The 19808-nt window shown below is 35.8% G+C and overlaps 1 pseudogene; it reads right to left on the minus strand.

The window, feature by feature from the left end:
- LOC145131806 (uncharacterized) overlaps positions 1-19605 on the minus strand; it is a 112548-nt pseudogene extending 92943 nt beyond the window's left edge.
- Positions 19606-19808: the final 203 nt, after the last annotated feature.

Genomic DNA, 19808 nt, shown 5'->3' on the forward strand with positions numbered 1-19808 from the left:
CCTTAAAGTCACAAAAGGGAAATATAGGATTTCCCAGGGTAAACATCAGTATTTTATAAACAGATCGTCTATTAATCAACTAACGTATATTCATATTACTTCCATAACTCCTTGGTTTATGCGTGTCTAGTATGAACAAAGAAGTCATAGAAGAAATGGGTTTAATCATGATTTTCATAAGAAAATATGGGATTTTCTTGAGGAACACTTTCAGCAGATATCAAAGAATCATTTTACTTAAGGTTTATACATTTATTACACCAGATAGTATAAGGTTTTCTGGGAATGATATCACAGTTTTCAAAAGAACCGAGAACCGTCTTTCTAAAACAAAAAGCTTATGAACTCACCAGCTTTATGCTGATACTCTTTCAAAACTTACTTGTATTCTCAGGGTTCTAGTAGACAGGTACACCCCCGAAGTTTTGAGAAGACGGAGCGTATAGAGTCTCGTCTTTTTCTTTTGATTATACTTTTGATGTATAAAAACAAGTATCAAACAGATGTAAACCCTTTTCATATATGTATTCAATGTAATGGTTGTGTTTACTATGATTGCTATGATACAATTGTTGTGATACTATACATGACGTCATCCACCCCTGGACGTTTCCGCCGTTCCGGTTTGGGGGTGTGACATAAGTGTTGAACCTTTTGTAAATATATTCCTAGTTCTACCCACTCTACTATAAAGTGTTGTTTTTGGTAAGTAATCGTATTTGTTTCCAGAAAGTTAATTTGTAAACTGTTTGCTTGTAAAATGATGATGTTTATCCCAGAAAATCCTATATTTTCCAATAAAGCTGAAGTGTAGTCTTAACCGTTCCAAGATCGAAAAGTACAAGTATAATTACCATACTTAATTTAATAATATGTAGTTTTATTCATAAGTAAAACTAACTGAAGATGTGTTTACCTGTAAACTAGATGTGATGTTAATACCATCGTATGATTACTTAGTACATACATGTTATATATAATCAAGATCGGACGGACAAACGATTGTGTGATTCTACCTTAAGTCCACATCCAAACAAGGAAAAGGAAGTAAGGCGGAAATAACACATTCCACTGTCTATCGGTTCTTCATTATATATAACCTTAACGTATACCCCAAGTAGTCATAGAGTTAACACCCCTTAAGACTGTTTGAAAGTATAATAATACGTAAGTGTATCGTTATTTTCTACATGTGAGTTCTTATAACATACTAATATGACAAATATCCTGATACGACGTTCTTCGGACGTCGGTATCGTTAATGACATTTGTCACCCCAAAACAGCTGTAGCTAACAGTCAGGGTGTGGGATTGTCAGTCCCGTATACATCTATACACAAACTCACGTTCTCCCTCCAGGAGACTCTGGTTAATAAGTCAGGACTTCCGATGGTACTTAGGTAAGTACGCGAAGATGTGTCTCACAATTTATTGCTTCAACGAGTTCACGAGTAATACAGTGAAAAGCCTTTTTAGTAAATTAAAATGTAATTTTTATTTATACATGTTTATGATGGTAAATTTTGTGAACTGACCCAGAAATTATACCAATTATAATTTATATGTTTGTTTTCATAACGTCTTTCCTACTTAATAAAATAGTCTGTAATTTCCATAAACTATACCTATTATAGTTTATATGCGTATAAATTATGTAATAAAACTTTGGTGTTTTAACAATTTTAAAAGTTTATAAGTTTGGTGATAACGTTTATTTAGCATTTTCACGTAAAGTGTTTATAAAGTATAAGAGAACGTAATAAATGATTTATATTTTTAAACACAATATTTCTTGTGTTTTACTTGTATCCCCCCCCTTAAAACATAGAAAAAGTTTGGAAAAGTGTAGGGGTATAAACTCACCTCGAATGTGATTGCGGTTAGAATCTAGCTAGAAACAGTCAGCGGTTCATCGTTGTCAGGCTCGGGAAGGGAAACAGACTTCAAAAAACGAGAGAGAATGAACGAGAATGATGTAACGATTGAATGAGCCTCGATGGCTATTTATAGGCTGTTCTGGGCCCATTCACGTCGTGAACATGATAGGTTCACGTCGTGAAATTCCATGAGTCATCCCGTAGTCTTAACACGTGTTTTCTAGCTCCGATTAGTGTCCGTTGACTCCTCACGTCGTGGGTCCAGTCAGATCAGGATTTCTGACACGTTGCATGCTCTCGGACAGCTGTATCTTCGGTAGGTCATAAATTTTGTATACGAGCTCCATTTTTGACGTTCTTTATATCCACGCATAGGTATTTCCGAGTACTACAACTTTCTTTTAGGCTCCAATAGCTAGTTCTAAGTCTATTTTAAATTCCTCTTGTTACAAAGGCTATAGTGATAGAATTTATCATAGCATCTTCATGCGAAGTTAGTCTTAGACATTCTATATATTTTTGGAATCGTGTAGACTTGTAGTGTTGAATGAGAATATCATTAAATATTTATTATAATGTGTGTTTGTTATATTTGTGGGGATTATCTTTGACCTAATTTTGACTGGAAATAACGGGTTGTTACATTATCCCCCCGTTAGAGGGAATTTCGTCCTGAAATTATTTCTAAAGTGGGACTCATGAACTAAGGAAAAGATGCAGGTATTTTCGTTGTATTTGGTCTTCTCGTTTCCTAAGTGTATTCGGGTCCTCGCTTGGCATTCCAGCAGACCTTCACTTTTGGTATGCGGCTTTGTTTCGGTTACTCTTACTGTTTGCTTAGGGATGACAAACTGTACTCAAGACGGGTTGGGTTTTAAAAGACTCATGTAACGACTGTCAGGGGCGCGAGGAGAATCGATTCTCCCTTATTTGTGATAATTGATAGCGGTATACTGTGCAGTCTCACTACCTCTTTGTGATATGTTCCTGTCAGCTTTTCTATTTCATCTGTTGCTTTGATCGGTAAGAAGTGTGTGGGCCTGGTTAATTTTTTTACAATTGTTCAGGTGATAGCGTGTCCACCTATTGTCCTGGGTAACTTGTCCTGAAGTTCATGGTAGGATTCATACCTGGTTCATCTATCACAGTCTCGTGTATACAATTCGTATATAATTAAGATTGAAAAGACTGTCGAATAAATGATTCTTCCCTAAGCCCACATCCAAACAAGGAAAAGGAGTTAAAGTGGAATCATCAATTCTAAGCCTGTAGAACCTTAATTATGTACCACCCTTGTGTATACACTTAATAGTGATAGGTTAACCGCATTGGTCCTTAGTCTTCATTATTGAACTTGACTTGCTTGGAGAGTGGTATTCCTGGGAGGCCTGCTGGGAATACTTCGGGAAGGTTATGAAAGATATGGTACTCTTCGTATGGGCACTTCTAGGTTTTGAAGTGAGAGATGATTCGATGGTTTGTGTCAGGTTTGTCGGTATTGATTAAAAAGGGTTTCGCTAGTCGGTCGGTCAAGGCGAAGGGTCTTTTCGTAGCACATGAAATTGGTACGGTGAGGATCAAGTCAACTCATGTCGAATGACGACGTTAGAACTTCTTATAGTAATATGTGTTAAGCCGATTAGAAAAAGGTGTTTGTTAGAGCGATAGTGAATTCTATGTATATGTCTTTAGTGCTTTCTGTTTTATCCTTGTTATTACTACTGCTATTATTTTGTACCGCATTTAACGAGTACTAGCAGTACGATTGCTCATATGAATTGTGATGAAATCTCATAGTATGATATGATTTAATTGGCACTAGTTTTTGAAAAATTTCTAGGCCTAAACATTATTGTTAGGAAACATACTGATATTCGACGCTGGTTCCGGGAGAGTCGCTCCTGCAGTGATCATCAGTACTCTTCCATCTCCGTCAGAGTTCCTTGTTATTGGACAATCCCTCTTAAAGTGGCTAGTTTCACCACACCCGTAACAAGCCTGGCTTACTTCAATGCCGGGGACTTGGGAGATTGATCGCGCCGGTGCCCTAAAGAAACGGGCGGTGTGCCCTTTTCTGTTGCAGTTCTTGCAATGCATATTCCAACAAAATCCGGTGTGATGAAAGTTACATTTGTTACACTTCGGGAGGGTTCCAACATATCGACTAACAGGTGGTGGAGTGGCAGGTGTTGTGACAACATGGACATCAACTATCTGTTGTCTTTTCAAGGTCTCTTGTGTTGACTGTCTTTTCTTCTTGTTCCTAGAATTTTGCTTATAGTCGTCCTCTTTTGTTGGCTCAGGAACAGGGGTCATCACGCCTTGGCGAACTCCATGGCCTACGAGTCTCTGAGCCAAGCGTTTGGCGCTATCGAAAGTAGTTGGTTTGGAGGCTAATACATTTCCTTCAATCCGAGGAGATAGTTACCAAATGTATCTCTCTATTTTCTTGCTCTTCGGGGTAACCAGTCCGGGGCATAGTGCCGCTAGATCAGTGAATCTATTAGTGTAGGCCACTATGTCAGAGCCTGTCATGGTGAGACTCCAAAGTTCTTGCTCCAACTTTTGTACTTCGCCCCTCGGGCAGCATTCTTCCATCATCATCGCTTTTAGGTTCTCCCACCCATTGAATTTTCCACTGTAAGAGTCAGTGACTTGACATGGCCATTCCACCATGTAAGGGCCCCGTCCAAGAAAGTACAGGCAGCAAACTTCACCTTGCTCCCTTCTGGTCACACGCATATCTCAAAAACTAATTCTGTTTTCTCGAACCATTGCATTAGAGTAATGACTCCTCCGCTTCCAAAAAAGGATTTGGGTTTGCAGTTCATGAAGTCTTTATATGTACACTCCCTAGGGTGTCTGTGGTTATTTCCGTGGTTAAAGTTGTTAGCACCACTACCCACCCCGCTGCCACTACTTGTGTTGATGTGCGTCATGGCTGCTGCCACGACGGCTGTGACTGCTGCCTGGAACATAGCAGAGTCAAACTGTGGAGGTGGTGGCGGTGGATTTGTTGACGTGTTGTTGTTACGCCTGATATACCTACGAGGCGGCATCTTTCTACCATATAGTTTAAAATAGGACATGGTGGTAAGTATTTAGTAGCGATTACAAGTCGAGTGTTATTTGAACTAGGTTATCTCAGTTTTGTGCGTATCATGCTTCGACTTTTAAAGTGTTTTGTAAACAATTCATAACAGAGGTCTATGTAAATTAAACTTATGAATTTCTTATAGCAACCACCCTCAAATGAGATTTCGTGATTTGATTTATTGTTACTGATGGGTTTTGGTATACTACAGCATCATATGTTGCACATACAACCCTAAATACCTTGGATCTATGTTTTCACTAATTATATATGCAAATGGTTTCCAAGGCATTAAACTTATAACTAGCATGCAATTTGTCATAAACAATACAAGATACTAGTTAGAGTAACATACCTTTTATGTGGCTTGAATTCTTGATGTATTTGATGTTGCTTGAAAGACTTTGGCCTTTAAGAACTTAGTGCCCCAAGTGTTGCACCTCAAATGGAATTACAACTCACCTAGGACAAAGGTGATTCTTGAGAGAGAATTCCATGCACCAAAACACCTCCAAGTTTCTCTAAGAAAAGAAGCACACGTTTTGGTCATGAACTATCATATTTATATGTTTGTTTCCAAGGGTCATGGATATAACCCAAATCCATATCCATGGGTTTTATGATCCATGGTTCATGTGGCCCAACTCTTTATGTATCCATACATAAACTTGGTCCAACATGGATCATAAGCCCAACACATATAAATATAACTAATTACCATAATTAGTCCCCATAGATTTAATTAGTTTCTTTTGATCACTAAATTAATTCCAAATTAATTCTTGATCAATACTAATTAAAGCATATGATTTCATATTAATATATTAGAACTTATAATATATTAATAAATCATATATAACCTTCTCTCAAGAATCCATCCTAACAAATTGTTCTGGTGTTATGCAACCCAAATGGACCATGCTACTATTGGGTCGAGTACATACCAATAATAGTTATGGGATTAGAAATCTAATCCAATAGTCTCCCACTTGGATATGTCTAAAACTATTATTGCGTATGATTCCAAGATCCCGACTAGCGATCGTAGCTCTTAAAAGCCACTGTCGAACTCTGACCTAGTCAATGACGTGTCCATTAGATAAGGGATCACATATTCCTCCATTCTAGATATCATATGGACTGAGACATGGATTATAATCATTCTCTCTATCCATTTGTTGTTTCCTGATCTTCGATTTATGACGACCGACTAATTGAACAAATCAAATTAGTCCAGGCCTGGCCGAGCACTTATGTTTGTCATCACTAAATCATCGAGAGGCCCACAGATATCACTTTTATCCCTCCAATGGTAAAAGGAATGGATAAACTTCGACCCAAATGTTCGCTTGTACTTAATCATCAAATTACACACAACGATATGTTTTATAACAACCAAGTTACTGGTTGCGTTTACATATGTCAATGTGCAACCGACGCACAACTACAACTCACATGTCTCCGTTTGAAGAATATAAGATATTATCGTCTCATGATCACTCGTGATAAAATCCATGAAGTGAGTCAAATGAGTGTGGGTTAAATCCAATGCTCGAATCTCATTCCAGGAGCACTCATGAACACTGCAACTATGTCTAGGCCACCTAGACAAACTACAGAACCATTCATGACAGTCTTGATTCATACCTACTTCCAAAGTATGATTGACTTTGGAGAGTTTGAATAACCTAGTTATTCGGGAAGTCAAAACATGCAAAGTGAAACACAAGAATAATACTAATCCTATATGGCCCCAAGCACGTTTGAGAGTAAATAAAACACATTTTATTTAAACACGATATTGATTACTCATTATTCATTGTATAATGTTTCGAATAATCAACTTTATACTTGAATCAAAACAATAGTCATGTCTTGCTCCAAGCATGCACACTATGTTTGTCCAAACAGTAGTTATGCCATGCTCCAAGCATGCACACTATGTTTGTCTATGGTCCTTACTTTGTGAAACAGATCAATTGAACATGATTTCAATGATGCTCATTTTACAACTCCAAATCCTTATGATAAATGTAAGAATACCAAATTCTTACAATTTATCAAAATCTGTTAGATTCTAAACTTATATGCAATTATCCTCTTGTAAAGACTATGCACAAAAGTCACAGAGACTTGGCAACAGACATTACAAAGTATTCCAATGGAGAGCAATTCCATGGAAATAAAGTCTCAAATTCAAAGTACAATCCTTTGAACATCCTTCTTGCATTAAGTTTTCTAATCTTACACAGATTTGAAGAACAACTTCCACATATGGAAACATTTCCAGATTCCCATTTTGACTATCACATCTGAACAAGAGTTGCCCCCTTTCAGAATATGTCAAAATGATCCTTCTAAAATTAACACTATACTTCCAATTGTCCATGAGCAACCAATCTTTGGTAAACCTCAGATTGTCCTCGACAATTGCTTAATCATTGTAGTCATATCCAGTTCTAGTACTTTTTCCCTCTTAATGCCCTAGGCGTTTGGATAACTTAGAAAGGATCAATATTATAGCACATGTAATCGATCCTATATCCGAAGCATATAGGACATGATTCATAATGTCTCACATAAAGACATGATCCTAGACCAGTTTCTTACTACAATATTTTTATTTGCCATGTTTTCATAATTCGACTATGAAGAGGGATGCCGTAATCATAATCGAATTTTGAGAACGCAATATATATAGAATTTCCTTATGTTGAACCATTCCGTCATAAAATTCATATATATATATATATATATATATATATATATATATATATATATATATATATATATACCTTGACTAAAGACGATTAAAATCTCAATCTAAGCTTTTAGAATTGAAATGAAGTATAATTTCCTCTCCCTTAATTATAGCAAAACAACTTTTCAAACCCTGCAAAGTACATCTTGCAAATTGAAACTTTTTGTTTTCTATAATTAAGACTTAACATAATAATCATGCTCCCACTAGCATATTTATTATTAGCATAACACTTATGCTCTCACTAGCTTGACATGTATCCAGAAATCAGCTGGACTTCTAGAAATCAATACTTTATTGACTTTCTTACCAAAGTTCAGATTTCTGATACGAGATGCTTTGATAAGACTTTATCAAAATCATACACCTTTCCTTAGATAGCTCACATGTGTTTCTAAACATTTTTTAGAACTATGAAAAGGGATGCATTAATCATAGTCTCAATTGTTTAGACCTTTTTTCCATTTCTCACAAGTCCATGTTAGTGTGCCGGTTAACCACACACGCTCCACTAACGACTTTGAGAATTAAAATATCATAATTGCTATCTACTTAAAATCTACTTAGTGAAAGCGTTTCCTCACCATCATTTTCATGAATCAGAGAGAAACCTTATGACACTTAGATTTTATGGTGTGTGTGTTCCTATCCATGTGAATTTTTCAAAACCATAATCACAAGACAAGGTTAATGACAAATCCAAACTCACATGGACTGAACTTGTGCAATCTTAACTTCTTGCCACTTGGTAGCTCAAGGGCCTACCATGTCTTCCAAGTTGTCATGCAAACAATTGAGAACTCATAGAACTCACATGCATAGTCAACTTTTAACTGGAATAAGCACATAAATAATAATATCAACACAATAGGTTACAAACCTCAAGTCGTGTGCTAGTGATGAACAATAGGTTTTATCCTTGATTAGTTCTTGAAACTCTTTCCAGATCTTTAAGACTCCCACTGTCCTCTTGACATATAAGATTCTCTTTTCAAGAACCATTCCTTGACAAAACAAATACTCAAGAGTTAGTGCGGATTCTTATCAAGATAACACTTCACACAGTTGGTCTTAGTTGGTCTTGGTCTCATCCAAGACATCACAACTTACCAATTTCAAATGTACAATAGTAGAAAACATTTTACTCTACATTTGACTAGTGTTATAAACCTTCTTAAGATTGTGTCACTCAAGTTACAATCTTGGAGTATTACTCTAAGATCAATTTTGGAACGAAGAATGATTCATCTTTTGATTTTAACCATTTCAACAATCCACGATTCCTCTTCTTAGCCAAACAAATGCGCTAAGATGTCCTTAGAGAATCAATTGTGATATGGTTTCATAATCACTAAGATAATCATAAAACAAGATACTCAAGTACTCTCCCATCTTTTCAGATTGGAGAAACTTTTATCTTTCTGCCTAATTTGATTCTTCTTATTCGTTCTTCCTTACATTGAAACTTTTCCAATGTTTCAAAATTATATTTGAACTTGTAAGTATAACCATATTTACTACACTTTAGTAAATCATGACGAATAGTCTTTACGATCTTTGTGGTGGACCTTGACCAGCGCACACCCAGTGTACCCGATCCCCTAGTCCTTCACTTGACTCACATATACATGTGAACAAGGAATTAGTCTTAATTTCCCAAAGATGAAAATTCTCATTCATCATACAACACAAGTTGCATGATTCCAAGTTTCTATCCAATTGAAACTTGGGTGATGAGAATCTTTCCTTATTTGGTAAACTACCACAAAAGAAAGAATCAAATCCATTTCCAATATCGCTATCAATGGAAACACATAACCAACAATTCTCACAAATGCCATTGTATGGATACTTAAAATAAATCAAATCAAAAAATTTTCTTTTATTTTAAAATTACGGAAAAAACTTATCCTTACAATGCAAATACATATGAAAACTATGTTGTTATCTATTCCTAAGCAATCTATCACAACTCTTTAAGCAACAGCTCAAAATTCTGATCACCGAACCATGCGATCGAAATCCATCTTCACGATCAGAATCAACATGTTCTTCCTTTAAGCTTCTTTTCTTTGATTCTACAAAACATCAAGATGCGACCTAGTCACATCATGTAATAAGAATCTTCAAATAGGAACTTAATAGAGTTAGATAGTGGACTTACCTAAAGTAGAGTCAAACTTTTGACTTTTAACCATCCTTATGATCTTTCAGGTAAATAGGGCAGCTTCGCAACCAATGCCCCTTCTTTTGGCAAAAGAAACATATGGACTCTTTATGAATGGTACACGGGACTATCTCAGACTAAGCCTTTCTCTTTACCATTTGGTCAACCAGGTTGACTATGGCCGATCCCTTTCCATTGGGAAGAGAAAGCTTTTCTGGACTTCCAATGTTACCATTGTCAATGTCCATGGAAGTTCGGGAAGTTGATCTTCCAACCAAATATGCTTTACCTGTGCTCCAAATCATTGTTGATTCAGCAGCATCAAGCAAATAGGTAAGATCATTATGGGTCATGTCGTGGTCTGTCATATAGTAGTCTTTAAGGAACTCACTATGTGACTTAGAAAGTGATTGAAGAACCTAGTCAACAACCAACTTCCTCAAGACTTTGACACCCAACTCTCTCGGCTTGTCAACATGTGACTTCATCTCCAAGATGTGAGCACACATAGACTTTGCTTGCCAATAGGGCTTGAGTGACCTTGAAGTTTTCAATAACTTGTAGGTTAGGGAGAATAATTGGAGGAGGTGGAGGAAATAAAGTATGATTTCCATGATCCAATCACGGGACATCATCTTCATTAGGAAAGCTTGTTTCAAAAGATTTGGGTAGACCATAGTTTTCTAATCTAGACATTTACAATGGGAGAAATTTCAAGTTTAGTTGATTTAAGTCCTTAATATAACACCCAATATGAAATATTAAGGCTAGGACCCAACACAATACTTTATAACTTGGAAGAAGGATGCCGTAATCCAAGCTATAAAATATTTGAAGGTAGGTAAATGACGATTTACCAATTTCCACCATGAAAAACGAAAAAGGAATTTTAGGTCTTAAGTAAATTGAAACTCCTAGATCCTTTGAGATTCATTGAACTTTTCAATGGCATGTTTAAATCTCGATTGTGCCCTTCAGGTTTTGTGACTGGGATGCCGAGGATCACAAAACAAGGTGTGAATAACCATGAAAATTAACTTGGTACCCTTAATTTTATCACCTAATCGATGTGCCGGTTAACCACACGTGCTCCATCGATCTATGATAAACATTAAGTTACCCTTCGCCACTCTTACTAGTCCATGTTAGTGTGTCGGTTAACCACACACGCTCCTCTAACGACTTGGTAAGGTACAAAGTGTAAATTTCATGGGTTAGCACCAAATTCACATTTTCCTAAGTAACTAAGATTGGGAATTTATAAGTGTTTAGTTACTTAGTATTTTTCATTATACTTTTAATGAAGGGAGAATTATAGTCCTGTCAAACCCGTTCGGCTAACGACCCTCCACTAGTCAAGGAAGCGGTGGGTGAGAGTGGACACCCATTAAACTGCCATTTTATAGGCATTAACCTTATACCCGCCTTATAGACCGGCTTCGTGAATGAGGCCTACTAACGGTAAGATTGACTTTGTTCTTATACATATATATATATATATATATATATATAACTATTAAATATTAATATTATAATAGTATAAGGGTTGAATTTTAACCTTTAAAACTCTAAGGGTTAACTTGGAATTAAAGTGTTCATGGGGGGAAACTTTACAAATTCCAAAACTTGAGGACAAGTTTTGAACAATTCAAAAACTTTTGGTTTCCATAAATTATGTGTTTAAAGTAGTTTTAATCAAAAAACTCTTCAAGTTCCATAACTTGAGGACAAGTTATGGAAGACTTTAAAACATTTAAAAAAATGAGACTCTTCATTTTCATAACTTATGGAAATTTTTATGAGTTTTAAAATTCATAAATGAGACTTTTCATATAACTTGAGGACAAGTTACAAAAACACATTTTATGAACAACTTTTAGATCAATATGGATCGAAAACACATTATCACATAATTTTTCTATTAATCTAAATCAACTCATAAGAACAAGATAATTCATATCATCCATCTTCAAGAAATTAGCATGAACATATAAACTAATACAAGTCTTGAAATTATGACAATTATCTTTGAAATTGGATTAGCATGAACATTACCACATCAAAAACAGGTTTATAAGTTCAAAAAACATCTTAGGATAATGTTCCTAGTCCAACTCCAACCAAAAAACATGAAAATATGCTGTCAGGGGGTCCAACTCGTCGAGTGCATGAATGAACTCGACGAGTTGGATGAAGTTACACATGGAATCGTCGAGTCCCTTAATAGACTTGGCGATTCAGCTGTCCAGACAGCAAAAAATTCTATTTTTCAGCATTTTTTAAGCAAATTGCATCAAGTATAATTGAAAACAAGCCTTGGCTTTGATACCACTGATGGGTTTTGGTATACTACAACATCCTATGATGCACATACAACCCTAAATACCTTGGATCTATGTTTTCACTAATTATACATGCAAATGGTTTCCAAGGCATTAAACTTATAACTAGCATGCAATTTGTCATAAACAATACAAGATACTAGTTAGAGTAACATACCTTTTATGTGGCTTGTAGTCTTGATGTATTTGATGTTGCTTGAAAGACTTTGGCCTTTAAGAACTTAGTGCCCCAAGTGTTGCACCTCAAATGGAATCACAACTCACCTATGACAAAGGTGATTCTTGAGAGAGAATTCCATGCACCAAAAACACCTCCAAGTTTCTCTAAGAAAAGAAGCACACGTTTTGGTCATGAACTATCATATTTATATGTTGGATTCCAAGGGTCATGGATATAACCCAAATCCATATCCATGGGTTTTATGATCCATGGTTCATGTGGCCCAACTCTTTATGTATCCATACATAAACTTGGTCCAACATGGATCATAAGCCCAACACATATAAATATAACTAATTACCATAATTAGTCCCCATAGATTTAATTAGTTTTTTTTATCACTAAATTAATTCCAAATTAATTCTTGATCAATGCTAATTAAAACATATGCTTTCATATTAATATATTAGAACTTATAATATATTAATAAATCATATATAACACTACAAGAAAAACACGATTTTGCTAGGGAAGATCGCTATGGAACGTATTTTCGTTGTTAATCTGCAATGGATCGTGCTATGGAATGTCGTTCCATAGCAATGTTGCTACCACATTGTCTACGGATTTTATTTCTGGTAGCTAGAGTGGGAGTTTCTAGGGAAAATGCTACCGACTCCATATCCGTTGGTATTATGCTACCGATAGTTCTATGGAACAAAAATTCATAGCAATTTTCCAACGACATTTGTTACCAAATCAGTTTCCGTTGTACTGCTGCTATGGAATTCATCATCATGGTTACTATGCAACGGAGTTTGTGACGGAAACCAATTCCATAGTTGAATTGCTATGGAAGTACCATTCGTAGGTATTTGCTAGGAAATTCTGCTATGGAATATGATTTCGTTTGCTTGTTTTGCTATGGACCAAAACGCGTAGCTAATTTGTGACGGCATTTATTGGGATGTTGTATGCTTAATTAATTTTGTTATACTATGGATGAATTATTATTATGATCATTGGAGTTTGTAAGATATGGTTTGAATGAAATGTTTTTGAATTGGTAATATGTGGCATAAACTAATGGCTAAAAATGTAAAAATGAATTATAAAGTAGATATTGCTGGCAAGCATACTCGAACTTAAGCTTATGCTAGAAAAGAGCACGGTTAAGCCAGTTGTGCTAATCAAGTTGTGTATAATTTCTTGAAAACATAGTATATAATGAATAATTAACAACGAATTCATTACAAACTTATTTTTAATTACATTAACTGGGCATGTTAAAGTATATAATCTATGTAGATTATTTTTCGTAATAACGAATTCATTACAAACTTATTTTTAATTACATTATGTATACTTCATCACAAAAATAACATGGGTTTTACAAAAAATTCATCCTACTCAAACAACATAGCAAGAAAAAATGACCAAAATACCCTTTTAACAGAATGATGTAAACACACAAAAAACATCTCGGGGCGAAGCCCGAGCTTTCTTCCTAGTTTACATTTATGTATTGATATTAAACCAAATTACAAATTAACTTCACCGCAAAAAACATTAAACACAAAAACATCTAGTCATTATCTTCTTCCTCCTCTTCTTCTTGTTAGGGTACAAAGTTATTCATGATTGACTTTGTAAATGTTTGACTTTTGTAAAACCCACTTGCATGTGGTGTATTAGCCTTTTGACCCATGAGTTAAAGAGAGTGAGAGAGAGACATGTAAACACCTCTATATAAGGTGGGTTTATTCCACTTATGGAGGTGTGCTTGAGAGGTGTAAAAGTGAGTGTGTAAGTGTGTGTTATTTATGTAGATGTAGATCTATGTCCCTTTTTGTGTAACACCATACATATTCAATTCATCTCTTAAACACCGAAATCACTGTGTTCATTGTGCAATCTTTAATTCCGCATGCGAAACCATGTTCTATAATCTCTACAATTGGTATCAGAGTGGGTCTTCAATGATCAACGTGATTTGTTGAAGAACGATTCTCGGTTTGGCAACATTTGTCACAAGTGGAGCATTTTTGATTCATGGATTTATGTTTGTCAATTGATGAATTGAAGAGTCAAAACAAAAAGTCAAAGTCGTTGTTCTTGGTTCAACTTATACACAAGCTTCACTGAGTTGTACATATCAATGCTCGATGACACACTGTCGATGGTCGAGTTTGATTCGCGATTGATGGTTGTCAAGTTTGGATCAATAGTTTTGTTTGTACTATGATTTCGAAGAATTGGTGATATGAAATTGCAAGTCAATTGTTGTGAAGTTTAAGCAAATTTTACTTCTAGAATCAAAAAGTCAATGTCGATGGCTTGACGTTTACCGGTTCGTGATTTGGATGTCGATTGATTTTAAAAGATGTTGAAGTCGATTGATGAACGAATGGAGTCAAGAAATCAATGTCGATTATTGATTTTGAGTTCGTTGACGAATCTGATTTGGGGTGTGTTGATCGAATGTGTTGGAATCGAAAATCAACTGGAATAGGTTGGAGTCAATCGATTGAAGTCTTTGGAGTCTAAGTTGATTATCGATAATGTTAGATTTTGAAGGTATCTGACTTCGATTTTGAGGTCTTGAATGAAAAACAAAGGTTTTGGTGTTTTGAATGAAGGCTATGAACTTGTTTGTTAATGTCGATGATTTTGGGAAGAACTGGAAGAACGGATTTTGACACTATGACGTAATAACGAAGATTTAGAGTCGATCATAGGACTTGGATTCGTTGATTCATTAGTTGGGTTTGATATCGATGTGTTAAAAAGCGAAGGCTGTTTGCTGTTGATGATTTTGGAAGAACTGGTGTTAACGAAATATTGATTCAGCGAGTCAATACAGATGGTTCAGATTTGATTCAGAGGCTTCGACTACTTTCGATTTCGTTAACCAGTGTGAGAATTTTTTTTGTTAGAATGGGATATGGTATTGGTGCTCTCATTGAACGAAGGGGAGAGAGAAAATGGGCAGATGAAGTTTTGTACGAAGGGTGCTATAAAATTCTAACGAAGGGTGAAGGTGGATTCGTACGAATTGAGGAATTGAAGAAGAAACCCAAAGTTTCGTAAATGGACCTTAAAGTTTCGACAGTTTGACAAAACTTAAAACCTTTGTACGGATAGGCACAATTTTTCGTTACTTTTGAAGAAAGTAGGAAGAGTTTCGTAAGTAGTCCCTGAACTTTCTAATGTTTGGCAGTTTTTGTCCAACTTCGACAATTGGGGTATTTTTCGAATGTTTGGAGGACAAAAGGCATAACTTTTGAAATCATTCCCTGGGGTTTCGGAAATTTGGCAGTTTTTACCCAAATTCGAAAATGGACTGATTTTGCTGAAAAATTGAAGAATATGCATTTCAGGCCCCTGCAGTTTATGCAAATTGACGCTTTCTACCCAGCTTTGGAAAAGGGGGAGAGTTTTGCATTTTTGGCTGTTTTGGGCGCACCGGGTCACTGCAGAATTTTGAAATTAACAATTTTTACCCATTTTTTAGAAATTTTGTCAAAGGCGATCCGTGAACGAAGCTAAAAGTTGAATATCTTTTGGGTTTTCCGGATTGAAGTACCAAGTTTATGCCACATGTTAAGGGGGAGTTTTGACACGAAAAATTCCGAATAGAGCACGTTCTCTTTCCTTGAAGGTTTTATAATCAAATTTCGATTATAAAAAGAGGGAGAAATTTATATGGAAATTCGAACTTAAATTTTTCATATTACGCGGATTTTGAAGACCGAAGTGACCTTGAATTTTTTAAGCTTACGAAATGATGCAATTGGAAGTTTGGAAGTGATTTCGTTTCGAAATGGGTTTGGTTTTATTGAAGATTTTCGGGGTGTGTTTTTATGCTCAACTTTTGGTGATCAATTTGGAGTTTGAGAAACTCCTGATCATTCGTTGATGCTCGGTTTGTATGGTCTCACATCCTAGAGCCCAAATTGAAGAATCATGGAAGAATTGAAGATTGAAGTTCGTTTCGATTGAGGCTCGGATCGCGTAGTTGCTCGATTTTGGAAGAATTGAAGTGGGTCATTCATTCCTAACTTTAAGGGGGAGAATGTTAAGGTACAAAGTTATTCATGATTGACTTTGTAAATGTGTGACTTTTGTAAAACCCACTTGCATGTGGTGTATTAGCCTTTTGACCCATGAGTTAAAGAGAGTGAGAGAGAGACATGTAAACACCTATATATAAGGTGGGTTTATTCCACTTATGGAGGTGTGCTTGAGAGGTGTAAAAGTGAGTGTATAAGTGTGTGTTATTTATGTAGATGTAGATCTATGTCCCTTTTTGTGTAACACCATACATATTCAATACATCTCTTAAACACCGAAATCACCGTGTTCATTGTGCAATCTTTAATTCCGCATGCCAAACCATGTTCTATAATCTCTACAATTCTTCATCCTCTTCTTCTTCATTGCTCGATGTACTATACTCATAACTACCCCCGCTGTCAGGAATACCATCATTGTCATCCTCATGAATTTGACCTTCTTCATCAATATTATTTTCATTATCTGAACCGTTTCTTGACATTTCGTGATCATCATCATGATTGTCTGTATCGGCTAGACTTGGTATAATGATTTCATTTGATTCAACTTCATCTTCTTGGAAAGCAACGTCTTTCTGAGGATGATTTTCATCGGTCCAACCACGAGGTTTAACTTTAAATACAGCCCACTAGTCCGAGTTGTTTGTTTTCGAACTTGGGTAGGGAATGTAACACACTTGAGTGGCTTGCATGGCTAAAACAAATGGCTCGAACTTGTTGTATTTTCTTTTAACGTTTATCTCGACCAAGTTATATTGTTTGTGAACCTTAACTCCTATGTTAGGTGTTGGATCGTACCAATGACATTTAAACAAAACCGTGGTTTTAATTGGGTAACCAGGGTACTCGACTTCTAAAATTTCCTCTACCTTACCATAATAATCACCTCCTTGGCTACTAACACACAATCCGCTATTGGTTGTTGATTTGTTCAGACTATGAGCTTCTGTGTGAAACTTGTAACCATTGACAAAGTATACACTATATAATTTCACTTTTTTGAATGGCATTTTGGAAAGGTCAGATATATACTTGTTGTTTATCGGGATCTTACGTACCTATATGAAAAATGGTAAAACACTTAATTAGAGTTAATTATAACCATAACAAAAAATAATAAATTTTAAAATATACAAAAATAACACCCACATAGTTTTGAAACCATAATACAAAGTTCTTCTCAACTTCAGCTGTAAGGACCTGTTCATCCATATCCCCCATAAGTTCATTCAAATGTTCTTCAAATATTCTGTATCACCATTTCAATAACATTTTAAAGTAACTATGAATGTAATAAACAAAATCATGCATGTAAGTGTTATTCGATCATAACAATTACACAACAAATGATTATTATAATTAAAAGTGGTGCATATGTTACGTACGAACCTGATGTAATGCTTGATCTTATCTTTGTTAAGGAGTATGTAAGTTTGGGCAGCATGCACTTCCTCATCAGACATCATTCTATTCGTGAATCTTCAATAATGACGCCTAGGATATGAAAATATATATAACATGTCGTTGTTAGCATCCGCTTGCTCATCTCCTCCTCCATCATCATTTCGAGGCAACTTTCTATGACGTGTGGGGACACCAGTCTCGAAATAATGAGAGCAAAATATTGATGCTTCACGTAGCAAGTATGCGTTAACAACGAACCCTTCCACTCGAGCTTTATTTTTCACATCTTTTTTCAACTGATTTAGATACCTATAGTGAAGATTATTTAAATTAGCTTACAAAAATAGCAACATACATTACGATGTACCATATAAACCTTTCAAATGGATACATCCACCGATATTGGATAGGACCGGCTATCTTCGCTTCGTATGGAAAATGTACTGGTAAATGTTCCATGGAGTTAAAAATACCAGGGACAAAGATGGTCTCTAATTTACATAATATTATTGGGATCTCGGTTTCAATCCTTTCAATGTCTTTTGTTGTGATTGATGTTGTTGTTAATGTTTTAAAGAAAATACTCAACTCTGTTAATGCTTCCCACACTTGTTGTGGCAACATCTCACGGAATGCAATTGGCATCAATCTTTGCATAAAACATGACAATCGTGGCTTTTCATTCCGAACAGTATACACCCTGTTAAATCAACACACCTCCCCAAATTAGAAACATAACCATCGGGAAAACGCAATTTCTCCAGCCATTGGCATATGGCTTTCTTTTGATTCTTGTCCAGAGTGTAGTATGCTCTTTCATTATCTTCGAATCCTTTTCTCTTCCTACAATAGAGCTTCAGATCTCTTCTGGCTACTACATTGTCCTTCGTCTTCCCCTTGACATCCATTACAATGTAAAAAAAGTTTCCAAATACATTTTTAACAATATGCATAACATCAAAATTATGTCTAATGAGGTTTGTTTTCCGATATGGTAAATCCCAAAATATGCTTTTCTTTTTCCAACCATGATCGCCACATCTTTTGTTTACATCATCAGCATTTAGTTCAGTTACTTTTACCAAACCTAATTGTTCAATCTCCCTTAAAGTTTGTTCACCATTCTTACTTGGAGGAGGACCTTCTATCACTTGACGATTCTTCCTGAACTTATTTTTATCCTTTCTATATGGGTGATTTACCTGTAGAAATCTTCTATGGCAGTCAAACCATGATATCTTATTACCATTCTCTAGTCTGAATGCTTGTGTATGTTTCCCACAGTGTGGACATGCTAGCTTACCTGCTGTAGACCATCCGGACAACACTGCATATGCTGGAAAATCGCTTATTGTCCACATTAAAGCTGCTCTTAGATGGAAAATTTGTTTTAAAGATATATCATATTTTACTACGCCTTCTTCCCATAATTGCTCCAACTCTGCAACATCTGGTTGCAAAAATACATCTATTTTATGCTTAGGGTTTGACGGTCCTGGCACAAGTGTGGTCAAAAACATGTAAGGCTCTTTCATGCACATAGAAGGTGGAAAATTATAAGGAGTTATAATAATAGGCCAAGATGAATATTGTTTTCCAAATGCTCCATGTGGTGCAAACCCATCTGTACTTAGGCCTAATCTTATGTTACGTACTTCTGCTGCAAATGAAGGATGACTTTTGTCAAAGTGCTTCCAAGCTTTTGAATCGGATGGATGACACATTACTCCAGCATCATGTCCATGATTCTCGGAGTGTCATCGCATGGAAGCAGCTATGGCTTGTGAAGCATACAGTCTCTTCAACCTTGGAGTCAAAGGAAAGTAATGCATTTTCTTGAAGGATACACGAGAACATCTGGCCAAATTTTTTTGACCGTTTGTACCTATCTGCATTGCAGAATTTGCACCGATAAAGATCTTTGTCT

The sequence above is a fragment of the Lactuca virosa genome, chromosome 8, assembly GCF_052849685.1.
Source record: "Lactuca virosa cultivar CGN04683 chromosome 8, Lactuca_virosa_CGN04683_v6, whole genome shotgun sequence".
Lineage (NCBI taxonomy): Eukaryota > Viridiplantae > Streptophyta > Magnoliopsida > Asterales > Asteraceae > Lactuca > Lactuca virosa.